The 18023-nt window shown below is 41.0% G+C and overlaps 1 pseudogene; it reads left to right on the plus strand.

Moving 5' to 3' along the window:
• LOC126015833 (uncharacterized) overlaps nt 1–17815 on the plus strand; it is a 40616-nt pseudogene extending 22801 nt beyond the window's left edge.
• Nucleotides 17816–18023: the final 208 nt, after the last annotated feature.

The following is an 18023-nucleotide window of genomic DNA, read 5'->3' on the forward strand; positions in this document are numbered from 1 at the left end:
GTATCAAAGGCAGTGAAGTGAGCAGATATGAGAGACCCCCAGAGTCACTAAGCACACCATTGGGTGTGGGTAGAAAGCTTTACTGTCCAGCACATCTGTTTGGGGAAAACAAAATAAAAACAACCCAAAACTATTTCTAAAGCTTCAGCAAGCTTTGTAGCTTCCAAGGGGAACCACAAAACAAGGATTCTTTGCTGATGCCAGCAAGGTCATCATAAACAAACACATGGGTTTTTCTGGAGTAATTAAGGTTCTGACTTACTGAGGGGCATGGTAAGTCTGCCAGGACCTCTGTCAGATCCTGCACAGATGCTTTCATTTACCAGAGGGCTGTTCCCAGCCTACTCCACTTTCTGGGGTCTGTGGCTCAGAGTAAGTTTTCTCCAGGATATGAGGCTTCTCTATGTTGGTGCCTGGTGAGAAATTTTCAAAATGTCTGGACTGCCCATTTTGCTGCTGTGCATGAACCAGTCATCACTCTATAGCTTTAGGGATCACAGGGCAGGACCAATATCAAACGAGGATGCAGCAGTCGCAGAAGTTGAACTACTGGCCTCATGACTTTGAGACAATTGCCCTGCCCTGGAGCAAGGACCTGGATGCATCTTCTAGATTTATAGACATGAGATGCATTTTCTAGATTAACAGAACTGTTTTAGGGTTCCTAACTTCAAAGTCCCATTCTCAAGAATGTTTCTGCCAAACAAATTATTGTGCTTCTCATGTTCCATCACTTCATTAATGTCATTGAAGCCAGGTCTACTGTTTCCATTGTACCTTCATTTCTTTACCAGTTCAAGATAAATTGGGTCTGCAAAAAAAAGCTAATTAACCTAAAATATTTTTGCTCATTGACATTCTTTGAAATGTAATATTTTGTTTGTGATTCCTAAGTAATGTGTGTGATAAATCTACACACAGAAGAATTTGCATGTTAATGAAGTAAAATATAAAATATTCATTACATTTTATGACAAGGAAGTAAAATAAAGCAGGTTTTACCAGTAGCCAAAAACTTCCCACCATTTACATCTTTTAACCATCATAGAAATCAGGGTACTACATACAAAAACAGGAAGAGATGAACAGAAACTTTCTTCCTCAAAGAATAAATATAGATGGCCAAAAGAAACATGAAAAAATGTTTCACATCATAAGTCATCAGGGAGATAAAAATTAAAACAACAATGAGATATCATCTTACACTACAGAGACTGGCACGAATCTAAAAGAACAAGAACAACCAATGCTGTCATATATGTGGGAAGAAAGGGACTCACATTTACTGTTGGTGAAAATGTCAACTAGTCCAGCCTTTTTGGAAAACAATATGGCTATTCCTCAAAAAACTAGAAATTGAGCTTCCACATGACACAGCAACGTGTGTCATCACACATCAGAGATAAACCTAATGGGACCAAAAACACAATGCAGGAAAGCTTGCTGCATTCCGATAGTCATCACAGTACTATTCACAATAGTCAAAATCTAGAAACAACCCATGTTCCTGAGAACAGATAAGTGGATAAAGAAACTATGGCATGTCTACAAAATGGAATTCTATGCAGCTGTTTGATAAAAGTAAGTCATGAAATTTTCTTATCACATGGAGTGATATGAAGAGTATTATGCGAGCAAAATGAGTTGGAGAGAGGGGGAGAGGGAGAGGCGTAGACATAGACTAATCACACTCATTTGTGGGATATATTAAAAAATAGTGGTACTTTGGTCACAATAAAAATTATTTTGAAAAATAGTATGGTAATAATATCCAAGGACAATAAAGACAAGGTCAAGGAGGTCCCTGAGGAAGCTTGCCACAAAGAGCTGAGAGAGCAGTTAGGGTAGAGAAGGGACCACAATGACAATGATAGTTAGAATGGATCACTCTGGACAAGAACTGGGTGCTAAAGGAGATAAAGTGATATGACATCCTCAACTTTCTGCCCATTTCACCTGAAGAGGGAAACCCTCCAATAACTGGGAAAGGTCTATGGTTGGTAATTTAAGGGGTTGCCTGGGAGAGTCAGAGACAGCAAGAAAGAAGCAGCATGGAGAGAAGAGAGACAGGTTGGGTGCAGAGAGGCTGCTAAGCTTAGAAGCCATATGAGATATGTACATGGCAGTTAGGGCCTTATAAATAAAACTTCATGTCTCCTGAAATCTGGCTGCTGTGGATCATTTCCTTGCTGTCACCCTGATACCTACAGACCTGCTGTAGGGGATACAGGCCCCGGGACAGGACAAGAAAGACTCCATCCACTCAATCCATACACCATCAAGGACTATATAATTAATACTTAATACAACATTCATAACACCCCTTCAGCAACAATATTGTAAACCACAGTACCTATAAGGAAAAAAAGCAAGAGAGAGAGAGAGAAGGAAAATCTGCCACAAAAGCATGCAGGGGGGATATCAGGGAAAGCTGAAAGGAAAATGGGGGACATTGGTGGTAGAAAATGTGCACTAGTGAAAGCTATTGTACATTGCATGACTGAAGCTCAATCATGAACAACTTCATAACTGTGTATCTCATGGTGATTCAATTAAAGAATTTATTTAAAAAGAAAAGGAAGAAGAAATCAGAGTATTACTGCCCTGTTCAGTGGTTCTCTCTTCCCTAGGATTCAGCAAGAGTTTATGGGCCCCTCCATGACTTTCCAAGAACAACGGTTCACATTTCTCATCTTGTGTCTATTTCCCACAAATGTATGTTTCAAATGTGTGGCATTTTCACAGAATAATAGTACAAGAACAATTCATAAATAATATACTACACATATACGATCTTATTTTATATTACAGACACTAGGCAAACAGTCAAAACAGATTCTGATCAAAGCTTATCATGCTGTGCATGACCAATGTCGCCAGATCATGTTATCACTTACAGAAATTTACTTTAAATATCACACTTGGCAGCTAGCTCAGCAATCAGATATGGTTGAACTAATCTGTGTTACCAAAGAGATGGTCCAACTTGCATTCAGATTTGTTAAAATGTTCACAAATGATGAAAATGACTGTGCTCCTCCCACATGCTACAGTTATAACACCTGAGAGACCTGGGCAGGATTCAGTGATTTCCCAGCCTCAAAACCTCCTAGACTAGAGCATCCACACCAGCCACAGAACCCTGGAGAGTCTGCAGGGAAGACTGATCCCACATGCCTAGGGCCAGTCTAATAGCGTCTGTAATCTCAAAAGTGGTGGGCGTAAGTGACATTTACAGATATATACAACAACTGCAATGTGATATGAAAATATTTGTGATTTCTCTGGATGACAAAATCACAGGTCTTTCTAATATTACCAGTCTGTTGTCATATTTGTAGTGGAAAGAAATATTACGGGTCAAACAGAGGATACTAAAAACAAGTCTATCACTTTTCCCTCCTCAGTACATAGACCCTCAGACTTCCATTCTACATGCCTTAATGAGCTCATGGATCTAAGTTAAGAATCATTATATAGGGGCCGGGTAGGTGGCGCTGGAGGTAAGGTGTCTGCCTTGCAAGCGCTAGCCAAGGAAGGACCGCGGTTCTATCCCCCGGCGTCCCATATGGTCCCCCCAAGCCAGGGGCGATTTCTGAGCACATAGCCAGGAGTAACCCCTGAGCGTCAAACGGGTGTGGCCCAAAAAAACCAAAAAAAAAAAAGAATCATTATATACACATATATCTACCATGATCCATATATATGTGATCCCTCGAAATCCAGAGAGTGGTCCTCAATTTTCAGATAAGTGAGATGAGGAAAAAGGGAACATGCTTTTGTGATACTGGATTTATTAAACTAAAAAAATTCCCATTCTTTGCTTTTAAAATAGACTTTTGAGGCAATCATAAGTGTAGTAGGTGGAAATTTTCTAAACATTTTCTAGGTGAAAGTGAAAAGGTGACTTCTGTTGCCAGCTTCCACACTCCAAAAACATCCAAAATCTGGATCTCTTTGGTCCAGGACACAATGGCAAAGCCCATGAGCCCCTACTTCTGATTTCCTACTCAGAGAATCCATGGAAAGTTTATTTCCTCACTCTTCTGGAAAGATGCCCCCTTCTTAGTCCAGAGCAAAACCCAGCACCATCTAAAATGTCATAGCAACCACTACTCAAGCAGAGGCTGCTTAACAAGACAGAACTCAACTCATTTTTGATAGCATGGATCTGATGGGGTAGTCTGGACCCCTGACATCACCAAGCTTTTCCAATCCCAGAAGCAGCAAGCTGGCCTCCTTCTTGGAGAGTTGACTCCTAACTGCTCACTACCACTGGAGGAGTTCCCAAGCTTCAGGGAGCAATCCTAACTCACCCCAAAACCCTGTGGGGAAGCTCCAGAGGAGCATGCATTACATTCTCTACTTTTCTGGGGCTTTTAGTGAGGGGTCACTCTGGTGGTATTCAGGGCTTATTACTCTTGATTCTGGGCTCAGGGATCATTCCTGGTAGAGCTTAGGGGACCCTTATGTGTTGTTGAGAATTAAACCATGGTCAAGACCACAAGCAAGGCAAGCACCCTTCCTGATGCATTATGACTATGACTCTGCTCATTACATCTTAAAAACAACTTGCAACATGCACGAGCTTGCCATTCCTGGTTTATATAAATTTCCCTTTTCAACCCCCCCCCCCACCCAGGTGTTGCTGATTTTTCTCCTACTGGATACCCCTGGTCCTTCCTGCCATCTCTAATCCAGCTACTACTGACTCTTACCATTGCATACACCACCAGTGGAAGTTCCACTTTCACATGGCTTTCCAGGTTAAAACTCTGCAATGGTTTTATACTATGCTCAGAATAAAGTTCAAGTTCCTTCCACTTACTATTAACCTTATAAATCTTGGTCTCCCATCTCCCTCTGTCATCACTCACACATGTCTTCTCAGTTCCAGTCACAGTCTACCCCATCTCCTCCCTTCCCATGTTGAGTTCAAATCTGGGTCCTATAGATCTCAGCCATCCCTTCCTTTGGAAGAGCCTTCATTGATCATATCCTCCAAAGGACCCCATCTGTGCCCTAGGGCTCTGTCTCATCACATGCTAGTCTTCCCCTGGATGTAACACAACTCAGCTAGCAATTACATGCTTGTATGATTACTCTATATCCTTTCAACAGTAGAATACAAGTTCCTTGGACAGCTTCCCATTGGATTCCTAATTCTCTTCTAGTGCCCAGAGTTTTAAAAACTAGCAATTTGTTAATGAAATAAATGATTGCTCACAAAGAGCCACAGATACTTCCAAGCAGTAACTTGTCCTCAAGGAAGGAGTATCTGAGTTCACAGATATTATACAGGATGCATGTCCACCAGCAGCCAGACTCCTGCTCACAGACTGTCATGATGACTGCATTTGGCCCTTCCCTTCTCTGCACTGAGGGTGATAGGGTTGTGTGCTTTCTTGCCATGTCCCTAAGGGGATTCATACTTTCTCTAGATTCTAGAAGGAGGCCAGATTGCATATGTACATATTTTACATATTGTGTGTATCCTGTTCCCAACCCATATGTGGAGGCCCTAACCCTCAATGTGAAGGTTGTAGGAGGTGGGGACTATTTCAGAGTGTAACCAAATTTAGGGGACTGTGGAGCCCACCTGGTTATGTTTAGTATCCTTATTAAAAAAAAAAACTATGCGAGGTCACAGTTAGAAGGTCACAGGTAAACCCCAAAAGAGAACTTACCAGACACTAGTTCTGCTCTGGCCTTCATTTTGGGCTCCTAAAGGTTAGAAATCAATGTTTGTGGCTTAATTCGTCCAATTGGATCTAGAAACAGCACCCCACACACACCTCACGCTGCAGTATCAGAGACATAGGATTGCTCAAGTTGCCGCTTACAGTGTGCTTTCTGCATCTCAGTTCCTGATCTGCAAAATGGGATGAAAAGAATATGAAACATAGACTATTGTCATTAGAGTCAAATATTAATAGACACAAAGCTCTTAACAAAATGCCTGGCACACAGTATTAAAAGGTAGCTTTATTCTCTTTAGAATCAATATCATGGCGCTGAAGCAGAGCCTCAGAGAATGAGGAGTTCAGTGGATGGGACCCCACAGGGTGCCATTTCCATCAGAACCTCCATCCACCCAGACCCTCTGAGCCCAGGGACATCTCAAGGCTGAAAAACCAGAGATTTTCTTCTTCTAGCCCAGTGTGGTGCACTCTTAAGGGTGTGCAGAAATGGCCAGAGACACTTTTCTTCCCCAAAACATTCCCCTGGGAGAATAAAGAGACAGAGCCCAGGAGAATATCCTCACCAACCTATCTCTCTCTGGGGCTTCCTCAGAGGCAGCCCCTTCTGCCTCTGCCTCTGATCTTCCCAGGCATTTCTTATTGGGCTTGCCTCATTTTGTAGAGTCATTTCCAGAAAATGGCCAAATGACATCCTCAGGGAACAATACCTAGGGGTGAGGGCACCACTTAGAAATGGCCCCGCCTACTCAGGCATCTGAACAAAATGGAAACCCCTTGATGCCTGCATGATGTTTTCAGCAGAGCAACTGCTTAACAACAACTGGGAAGAAGAGATTGAAAAGGGTTGAGGGGGTAGAGGAGAGAGTGAGAGAGAGAGAAAGCCAGTGAGAAGTGTGTGCCCCTATAGTCCAACACAATCAATCACTTCTAAAGGGCGTACTTCCCCTAGAGAAAAGGTTTAAGGAAATAAGCAAGCCAGTTTAATGAAAAATCCTGAGTCTATTGATTGAAACCTGTTGTATTTCCTAACTATTTGAGAACACATCATTTTTGCACTAGGCAGTTGGTCTCTGCCTGATGTAAATAGGAGGCAAACTTTTTAGGAGATGGGCAAGTTTCATGAGATGCCACAGATGCTGCATTCAATCACACTGCGGAGCCCCATTTTTCCTGTGGTCTTTGTGATGAGACACGTCCAGGCCCCTCCAGCCTGAAGCCCCCTCTGTTCTCTGGCTGATAATAGCCATCACAATGATGACAAGCAGCTGCTCCCAGAATGCACTGCACACGCCTTTGTCTCCATCCTCTGCAAACGCTGCTGCCTCTGCCTGGAACTCCCTCCTCTGGCCTCTGCACCCACCCTGTCCGCCATTGTTTGCCTAGAATGTTGCCTGCCCACACCTGCTCCTGCTAGAAGCTTTAGTGGTATCCCTAGGCAGCTCGTAGAACTTCGGTGGGTTTCAGCAGTTTCCTATTCCCTCCCTCAGCCTCTTTCCACCACCACAGTGACAATGATCACACTGTGAAACTACTTATAAGATACATCTGTTTTGTTTTGTTTGGGGGCCACACTCAGCAGTGTTGAGGAGACCATGCAGTGCTGGGGATGGAGAGCAGGCCTCCTACATGCAAAGCCTGTACTCCACCATGGAGCTCTCTCCAGCCTGGAAGATACATTTCCCACTTCTTAAGTTCCAGCTGGTTGCTGTATCAACTGCAATTGTGATAGTTAGCCTGTTCCAGTCCGTCAGCCCTAAAACACGTCTTCATTTCCATAGTCAGATGTTTCCCAACATCTGACAAATCAGGGTGTTTGGCCACAAGCTGTTCCTTTAGAATAGAGGTATTTCTGGCTTTACATTTTTTTAATTTTTAAATTTTTCTTCTAAAAAGCTGCTACTCGATAGAATAGCATCTTGAAAATAAAAGAATTTACTTCATTGGGGAGGCCCTTGCCCCTTATGCATCCCCATGGAGCAGGAACTGTGTTCTTATTAACTTTGTGTCTGCCCCTTCCCATAGTGTTTGCCATATAGCAACTACCTACTGCATAAATATGAGAAGGAAGGAAGGAAGGAAGGAAGGAAGGAAGGAAGGAAGGAAGGAAGGAAGGAAGGAAGGAAGGAAGTAAGGAAGGAAGGAAGGAAGGAAGGGAGGGAGGGAGGGAGGGAGGGAGGGAGGGGAGGGAGGGAGGGAGGGAGGGAGGGAGGGAGGGAAGGAGAGAGGAATTTGATCTCTGTTGCATTAAATAATAAAGGAGGCCCTTTGGATGGAGATGGATGGTGATGGGATGCATGGAGGGGCCTTTCTCTGCCATCCCAGCACCACATGTCTTCAACTTCTCCAGCTATAGGGGCAGCAGCTTCAGGATAGCGGCGAGTAAATCATCCACAGACAGGTTCCAGGAAATATTAGCTTTATTCATGCCCTAGCCAACATGTATGACCTACCATAACCATTTATGCTGGATTCCTATTCAGCCCTGCATTGTACCTTGTTCCTCACACATCTCCTCCTTCCTTCTCCGTTCTCCATCCAGGCAAAATCCCCTTTTTGCCCCTGAGGCCAAACCTTTTGTAACCTCCCCAAGACCCCTCCCCGAAATGGGAGGGTCTTTCTTGTAGGTAAGGTAACACGAAGAATGGGGGGTGAGGTAACAATTTCCCCCTCCATGGATATAAAAGAAGGGTAGTAAGCTCTTGGGGAGGTTACAAAAGGTTTGGCCTGAGGAGCAAAAAGGGAATTTGCATGGATGGAAGTAGGAGAAATGGCAGGAGGAGAGATGACTGAAAGAAGCTAAGACACAGGGCAAGCTGAGAAGCACCCCACCAGGCGATTGCAGCCTGCAGGGCTCCAGCCCAGACCCGTCTGCAGGGCCTGGGACTCTGAAAGTGAAGCCACGTGGGAGAAGACCAGCATTTGGACAAATGGTTTTAGGTGAAGGAATAAAATGGGAAGCCACAGATTTTACACAAAGTCTGGACAATTGGTGTTGGTGATGGGATAAAATTAGGTAGTGGTATAAAAATTTTTAAAAAGGGGAGAAATTACAGTAAAGCCCAACTGAAAGATCTGAGTTAGAACTGCCTGCATCTAACTTTAATCTAAGTCATTTTCTTGCTGATTTAATATTGTGCTTTATTTGTTTCTAGTAGTTAATGTTTCCAATGGCATAATGTTTTACGGTGTATTTTAATGTACTAGCCTGTTTTCAAAATGTTATGTTCTGTATAGATATTCTTGTACCTATGTGTTTAGGGTAAGGTAATAGGAACATAAAAGTTCCAGAAAAATGGGTAAATGTCATATTAGGCATATTAGGAACATGAAAGTTCCAGGATAAAATGTTTGATTTTAAATAGCATTAAGAGGTATAGGAACTAGGAAGTTCCAGAATAGTGCTTGGTAGAAAGCATTGAGAAAATTTTAAGTTACAGGTATATGGTATATTTTGTTTTTGGAAAAGGCTAATATATTAATTTTTCACTTTATACTTTGTAGCTATGGAAATATTACCCGCTTTTAGCTAAAGGCGGAGTCAGAAATACAAAAGCTTAATACCCTTTTTATATCCAGGAAGGGGGAGATTATTACCCCACCCCCATTCCTCCTGTGTAATCTTACCTGCTAATAGACCTTCCATTTCTGGGAAGGGTCTTTGGTAGATAACAAAAGGCTTTGGCCAGAAGGGCAAGGGGATTTGCATAGATGCAGGATGGAGGAGGAAGCAGGAGGAGATCTCTGAAGGACAAGGTACAATGCAGGGCTGAATAGGAATCCAGCATAAATGGTTATGGTAGGCCACACATGTGGTGGCTAGGGCATAAATAAAGCCAATATTTGTTGGAACCTGCTTGTGGATGATTTCCTCACCCCTACCTGAACCTGCTGACCCACCGGCTGGAGGGAGTTGGAACCATGTGTTCCTGGGATAGAGGAGAAAGGCCTCCATCACCATCCACCACTATCCAGCTCCATCCAAAGGGCCTCTTAATTATTTAATTCTACAGATTTCTTGCACTCTTCAACAGCCCCTCTCATCTAGTTTGATCTCTCCTTTAAGGGCACTGGGATTTATCTTCCCCCAACTCCCTAAAGCTTTCCTTGGAAGTTTTCTTCTTCCTGGTGTCTGTCAGCACTCAGCATGGTATAGGACCCCTCCAGAAAGGAGGACAGTAGAGTGGGGGGGCTATGTCAACCCAGAAAACAGCATAGGGCCCTCCTCCCCCAGGACAGGAAGAGAGTAGAACTAGGGGCTTTGTCCAGAATTTCCCAGGACATGAGGATGGTAAAGTCTACACAGAACCACAGAGTCAATTCTTTCCATTTAATAACATTGGCCAGAGATACCATGAATGCACTTCGCCTCCCACTGGTAAGAGCTCACCCCAGGGGGCCATCACAGGTAAGGGATGACGAGAGCATTCAGGCTCTGACCTTTCCCTCACCTGTGCCACCTTACTCACCAGGACTCAGTCAGCTGTTGGTGTCCACCTACCACACCTCTTGCCTGCCTCCCTGCCCCCCTCCCCAGCATCTGGCCACAATGCGTCAGATGCATTATATTTGTGTGTCTGGTGGCTGTACACCATTCTCCAGATCAGAGCACTAAGCACCTAATCAAACATAGGACTGACAATTTGAATACAATCACCCATTTTTCTGGGTACCCATGCCCCTGACCTCCATTTATTCTTACATTTCTGGACCAAACAGATCCCTCTCTCTTAGCATGCTGGTCTGCTGAGAATTATGTCTTTGCCCATGGCTTCCCCAGGTATTTAGTTAGAGATGTGGCTGAGCCATGTATCTCCAGACTGACCCTACTCCTTTCTGCATGACCCCTTGCTAAGTTCTCTCTCTGTTCTGGTCAGCTAAGCAACTTCCTGCACCCTCTGTAATTGCTTCAGATCCAGAGGAGGCATCAGCAGTAGGAGGAAGGGCAGACAGATGACACCACCAGCTTATGTGAATTCACAGCCATTGACTCCTTTAGTTCCGGTTGAGAGGCGCTGCTGTAAAGTCAGGTTTTTCATCCTTCACGAAAACAACAAATTTTGTAAACCTAAGGGGTGTCGTTTACACTTGCCCTGTTAACTTGCATCATGTTTAGCCTCTTCTTCCCAGCTGGCAGTGATCATTCTAAGGCTCCATTCTGCCCTTTCCATTCCACAGGCTTAACAGATGACTGAATTAGCAGGTGACTGATGACAAAAATTAGCACTGTATATATTCCAGGGCTTTTAACTCAGTTTTCCCTGCTGAGACACCCCAGGCCTGGCCAGCTTAATTGCCTCAAGAATGGGCCAGAGAAATCGTATAGTAGGCAGGGTATTTGTCTTGCAAGTGACCAACCTAGGCTCAATCCCTGGTACCACATATGGTCTCCTGAACACTGTCAAGAGTGGTCCTTGAGTATAGAGCCAAGAATAATACCAGAACTGCTGGGGGTACCCCCCTCCAAAAAAAAAAACAAATAAAAAAAATAATTGCTCAAGCCTACTGACCACTTTCTAATCTCACCCTCCCCAGGACTCATCCTCCATCACTAAGCACCCATCCCAGGTGGCCAGGCCAGTAACAAGAAAAGGGTTCTACATCTTGTTTGACCTGTCAAATTGAGAGGGAAATAATGGAGGGTACCAAGACCAAACAGTTGTATGATAGTAATAAATAGTAATAAAATGATCAGACTTAAACATCAAATCCAAAGCCAACGACAATGGAATAGATACCCAATCAATCTACAACAAGCTAGATACAGAGGGGACCATTTACACTAGCATCCCAGGGGGTGATGGAGGGGGATATGGGATGCATGCTGGGAATGGGAATGGAGGGAGGACAACACTGGTGGTGGGAATGCCCCTGATTCAATGTCACTATGTACCTAAAATATTACTGTGAAAGATATGTAATCCACTTTGGTCAAAATAAAAATTATTATTATATAAAAATATATTATATGGGCCCGGAGAGATAGCACAGCGGCGTTTGCCTTGCAAGCAGCCAATCCAGGACCAAAGGTGGTTGGTTCGAATCCCGGTGTCCCATATGGTCCCCCGTGCCTGCCAGGAGCTATTTCTGAGCAGACAGCCAGGAGTAACCCCTGAGCAATGCTGGGTGTGGCCCAAAAACCAAAAAAAAAAAAAAATTATATAAAAGGGTTCTAAATCCTCTGTATCCTTCAGCCCCCAAAGAAGTCAGTTTCTTGATCCTATCTACTGAGGCTTCTTTCTAAATAAAGTCATTCTAGGGTCAGAATTGTACTTAGGAAGCTGTGCTGGCCTCAGTCCAGCAACATGGTATCACTGGTCCCTTACAATAAACTTCTGGCCCAGTTGACTGAATATTTTGGAACTGGCCCTTGATTTCCCCAACCAATTCTTGGAAGACTCCTCAAAATATCTAAAATAAAGGACATGCATATGAGTCCAAGAATTGGAGGACAGGCTCTGCATGTTTTCAGGCTTGATCCTTGGCACTGGTTGGTCAATCAGGTGCTGCTGAGTGTAGTCTCCAAAATAAATTCTCTCAGTCACCACTGCCTTATAGTTCAGCCACTGTTTGAACACTTTTCCCCTCTTTATCAATTTAGCTTTCACACTTTGGGTCTCATAGAAATATCACTTCCTGAAGAAAGAGTTCTCATGGCATCCATTAGATTAGGGGCTTTTACCCTTAGTTTACCCCCACATGATGCTTCTACATTTTCTCCTGGTGGAAGATTTGAAGATGAATATGTCACGAAAGCTGTCAAAAATAGTAGCACAGTTATTAAAATCAAATGTAAAGATGAAGTCAGCTTTTATTAAACAAAAGTTTTAATTAATATCTTTATTTAAGCACCATGATTACAAACATGTTTGTAGTTGGGTTTCATTTTTAAAAAAGAACACCTCCCTTTACCAGTGCAACATTCCACCACTAATGGCCCTCATCTCCCTCTTCCCCCACCCCCTGCCTGTATTTGAGACAGTGTTCTATTTCTCTCACTCACTACCATTGTCATGATAGTTGTCAGTGTAGTTATTTCTCTAACTAAACTCACCATTCCATGGGCCAGTCCTTCCAGTCCAATGAAGTCATATTTGGGGTTGAAAAAATTCAACTTTCTTTTATGATGAGCTTCTAACAAATGAATTTTTAATGTGGATTGGCATTTTGGAATGGTAGAATCAGGTTTGTCTGATGATCATTCATTATCACACATTGCAAGAGAAGTCGCTTCCATCTTTAGATCAACCTTTACCTATAACACTCTACTAAAATAACTTGGAGAAAGAGTTGCCATGTATATACCTGCATATACACTCCACAGTGCTGTTCAACCTTTTGGTTATAGTTTTATTCTTGAGTCTTACAGTCTGATGCACAATTTTATATGATTGACCCATAGGATGTTTCATGTGACTTTTGTGGCTGTGCCATCAGCAAATCTAGGAAAGCGGCAAAAACAGTAGAGATTCTTCAAATGAAAGAAATGATCTGTTGATAGGTTGTTAGAGAAGCTACAAAAATAATTTATATAGTATATAATGAAGTTCAGAATAAAGCTTTTGAAGTAGAGCTCCGCTGGGTTGGTGAATTAATGAAAGAGAGATAAGAGATTATCCAAAAATTATAAGGGAAAGACTAGAAAAATATCCAAAGGAATCTTTGAAGGAAGATGACTCAGATGATGATGGTATGTTATATTTACTTTAACAATGCTGCCTTTTAAATAAGCCCTACGTATTTTGTGTATCCATAACCATTTTTTAATTTCTATCTTGTACAAAAATAAAAAGACCTACAGGCTCTACAAAAAAACTTCAAAAAACAGTAGATATATATAGTAAAGTAATCGACTACAAAATTATTACACAAAAGTTCATGGCTTTTCTATATGTAAATATTAAAAGAAAAAAGAAATTTTTTAAAACTTATTTACAAATGTGCCTCAGAAAATCAAGCTCCTCAGAATCAGACTAAGTAAAGAGATAAACTTATATAAATACCTATACTACAAAACACTATTTTAAGAAATAAAAGAGAACATAAGGTAATAAAAATATATCCCCTGTTTATTAATTGAAAGGATCAATATTATCAAAATGGCAATACCACAGCATTTTATAGATTCAATGTACTCCCTATAACTACCCCATGACACTTTTTAAACAAATATGTCAAACTCTCTTGATATTCATATGGAACAATAAATCCCTGCCCCAATCCCAATAGCTAAAGCAATCCTGAGAAAAACGATGGGAGGCATCACTTTCCCCAACTTCAAACTTACTACAAAGTAATAGTAATAAAAAATCATGACATTAGAATAAAAATAGATCTTCAGATCAATAAAATTAAGTTTAATATCTTGAAATAGATTCTCAGTTATATCATTAGTTCATCTTCAATAAAGCAGCAAACAGGGGGCGGAGAGATAGCACAGAGGTAGGGCATTTGCCTTGCATGCAACTGACCCAGGAGGGACCTAGCTCAATTCTTGGCATCCCATATGGTCTCTCAGCCTTCTGGGGCAATTTCTGAATGCAGAGACAGAAGTAACCCCTGAGCATTGCTGGGTATGGCCCAAAACCAATCAATCAATAAATGAAGTTTTTTTTAAAATAAAATAAAAATTGCCACACCACCATGCCTTCCTTTTTTTATTTAATTTTTTCTTCCTTTTTTCTTTTTTTTAAATATTTATTGTTGTTTGTTGATTTTTGTTATGTTTTTCTTCTTTTCTTAATTTTTTTGTCTTTTATTTCTATCTTCTTTCAACAGAACCACACAACTTGAATTATCTTGTTCTGCTTCATGAATTAAGGGGGAAAATAAAATTGAATGGTACCAAACAGCCATATGAACATTGAATGGAAATAAAAAATGATCAGACTTAAACAACAAACCCATAGTCGACAACAACAAAATCAATACCCTATCTACAACAAGCTATACACAGAAGGAAATAATTACACTAGCACTCGGGGGGGGGGGGGGGCAAAGGAGGGAGATATAGGATACATACTAGGAAAAAGGGTGGAGGGAGGACAACCCTGGTGGTAGGAATGGCCCTGATTCATTGTCACTATGTACCTTAAATATTACTGTGAAAGATTTGTTATTCACTTTGGTCACAATAAAAATTATTAAAAATAAAAAATAAAGTCTACCTAGGCTCAATTCTGGCATCCCATATGGTCTCCTGAGCCTATGGAAGTGATCCCTGAGTGCAATGAGTGCAAAGTCAGGAATAAGCCCTGAATCCAACTGGAAATGGCCCTAAAATCAGAAGAAGGAAAGAAAAAGAAAAGAAAGAAAGAAAGAAAGAAAGAAAGAAAGAAAGAAAGAAAGAAAGAAAGAAAGAAAGAAAGAAAGAAAGAAAGAAAGAAAGAAAGAAAGAAAGAAAAGAAAGAAAGAAAGAAGAAGGAAGGAAGGAAGGAAGGAAGGAAGGAAGGAAGGAAGGAAGGAAGGAAGGAAGGAGGAAGGAAGGAAGGAAGGAAGGAAGGAAGGAAGGAAGGAAGGAAGGAAGGAAGGAAGGAAGGAAGGGAAGAAGGAAGGAAGGAAGGAAGGAAGGAAGGAAGGAAGGAAGGAAGGAAGGAAGGAAGGAAGGAATGGAAGGAAGAAAGGAAAAAGAAATAAAGAAAGAGAGAGAATGAAAGAAAGAAAGAAAGAAAGAAATAAAAGAAAGAGAGAAAAAAGAAGGAAAAGAAAGAAGAAAGAAAAAGAAAAAGAAAGAAAGAAAGAAAAGAAAGAAAGAAAGAAAGAAAGAAAGAAAGAAAGAAAGAAAGAAAGAAGAAAGAAAGAAAGAAAGAAAGAGAAGAGAAGAGAAAGAAAAGAAGAAAGGAAAGAGGAAGGAAGGAGAGGAAGGAAGGAAGGAAGGAAGGAAGGAAGGAAGAGAAGAAAGGGAAGGAAGGAGAGAGGAGGAAGGAAGGAGGAAGAAGGGAAGAAAGAAAGAAGGAAGGAGGGAAGAAGGAAGAAGAGAAAGAAAGAAAGAAAGAAAGAAAGAAAGAAAGAAAGAAAGAAAGAAAGAAAGAAGAAGAAAGAAAGAAAGAGAAAGAAAAAGAGAAAGAAAGAAGAAAGAAAAAGAAAAAGAAGAGAAAGAAAGAAGAAAGAAAGAAAGAAGGAAGGAAGGAAGGAAGGAAGGAAGGAAGGAAGGAAGGAAGGAAGGAAGGAAGGAGAAGGAAGAAGAAAGAAAAGAAGAGAAAGAAAGAAAGAAGAAAAGAAAGAAAAGAAAGAAAGAAAGAAAGAAAGAAAGAAAGAAAGAAGAAGAAAGAAGAAAGAAAGAAGAAAGAAAGAAAGAAAGAAAAAAGAAAGAAAGAAAGAAAGAAAGAAAAGAAAGAAAGAAAGAAAAGAAAGAAAAGAAGAAAGAAAGAAAAAAGAAAGAAAGAAAGAAAGAAAGAAAAGAAGAAAGAAAGAAAGAAAGAAAGAAAAGAAAAGAAAGAAAGAAAGAAAGAAAGAAGAAAAGAAAGAAGAAAAGAAAGAAAGAAAGAAAGAAAGAAAGAAAAGAAAGAAAGAAAGAAGAAAGAAAGAAAGAAAGAAAGAAAGAAAGAAAGAAAAAGAAAGAAAGAAAGAAAGAAGAAAGAAAGAGAAAGAAAGAAAGAAAGAAAGAAAGAAAGAAAGAAAGAAAGAAAGAAAGAAAGAAAGAAAGAAAGAAAGAAAGAAAGAAAGAAAGAAAGAAAGAAAGAAAGAAAGAAAGAAAGAAAGATTATTAGAACAGCTAGTACTGGTGTGGATTAGGGGAGAAAGGGGAGTCTCATTCATTGCTGATGGGAATGTCAGCTTTGTCCAACCTTTCTGGAAAACAGAAAAGTCTGGGAAAGACTTTTCTTAAAAATAATTTAGGAATTGAGTTTTCATTTAACCCAGCTACTCCACTTCTTGGAATATTCCTCCAAACTCCCAAACCAAACATGGAGAGGGCAACAACTATGGTGGACAGAGCATGCAACCAGGAGAAAAAGATGCTATGTTTGAAACCCTATCAGCAATGATACTGTAAACCACAGTGCAAAAACATATATAAATCCCCTCTCATAGACTCAAACTCATGGGTGGGAGGCAAATGGGGATTGTAAGGGAGAAGGGTGTAAGGGTGAAGAGAAGTGGACACTGGAGAAGGGATCAGTGTTGGAACATTGTATGCCTGAAACCTAATCTCTTTGTAACTTAGTAATGATTGAATAAAAATATTTTTAACATTTTTTAATTATATCACCATGAGATATAGGGCTAAAAAGTTGTTGATAATTGAGTTTGAGTTATACAATGTTCCAACACCCATTCCTTCACCAGTGTTCATTTCTCAATACCAATTTCCCCAGTTATTTCCCAGTTACCTTCCTAGTCCCCCACCCCCACCTTCATCCCAGTCTGCGTTTATGGCAGACACTTTCCTTCTATCTTTCTCAATCTATCTATCTCTTCTTTTTAGGTACCATTGTTGTCAATACTGTTACTGAAAGAGTTTCATGCATATCATTTAACTTCCTTTCAATTTCCAGTTTTTGTCCAGAGGAATTATTTCCAGCTATTATTGTTATAGTGGTGCCTCCTCTGTCTTAACTTCCCCTTCGCCCATTTTAACTTTAAACTAAAATCAATTCAATATATTTTCATAATTTATAAAGGTAATGGTCCCATGACCTCATTTGGGGAACTTTTTGATCACTGGGCAAGTGAATTGGCTCCACACCCAGAAGGCACCTGTCATAGAAAAAGTATCCAGCTTCAATCTCTCATCAGCAAAGAGGCAGGAATCATGTTGCTTAAACTTCCTGGGTTTCAGTTTCCTCATCGGGATAGTGGATAACGAAGAGCAAAAGGAAATTTTCTACCTGAATGTGCTCACAAAGTAAGAAGTTCACTTTGAAGATAAGTGGAACCACAGACACCCAAGTCCTCACCTACACAGACAGCCATAAGTGCTGACAGCCATTGTTTTGAGATCATTGTGACGTTTTGCAGGTCTCTATTCCTTCTCAGATTCCTCTGCTGTCCTCATTCTCCAACATAACTGCACCACTTCTGAAAGTGTCCACAGCCACCACTTCCACTGCACTCTCTTGGTGGAAGATTTAATGATCCTGGAGGCTCTAGAAATACATAGAATTAAAAGATGAAACGGATGGCATTGTGCGTTTCAGTGAAACAGCAATTACAAGCGGCAGTCACTATGTACTCAAGAGGGCAAGAGAGCCAAGGAGGAGAGGAATAAAATAACCTCATAAAGACACTTAATTTCATTACCACCAGACACAGTTTCCCATTACTGCTCTTGGTGTTTAATGGTTTTATGATTCCATCTAGTGATGCTTAGCTAGTTCATTG

The sequence above is a fragment of the Suncus etruscus genome, chromosome 8 (assembly GCF_024139225.1).
Source record: "Suncus etruscus isolate mSunEtr1 chromosome 8, mSunEtr1.pri.cur, whole genome shotgun sequence".
Taxonomy (NCBI): Eukaryota; Metazoa; Chordata; class Mammalia; order Eulipotyphla; family Soricidae; genus Suncus; species Suncus etruscus.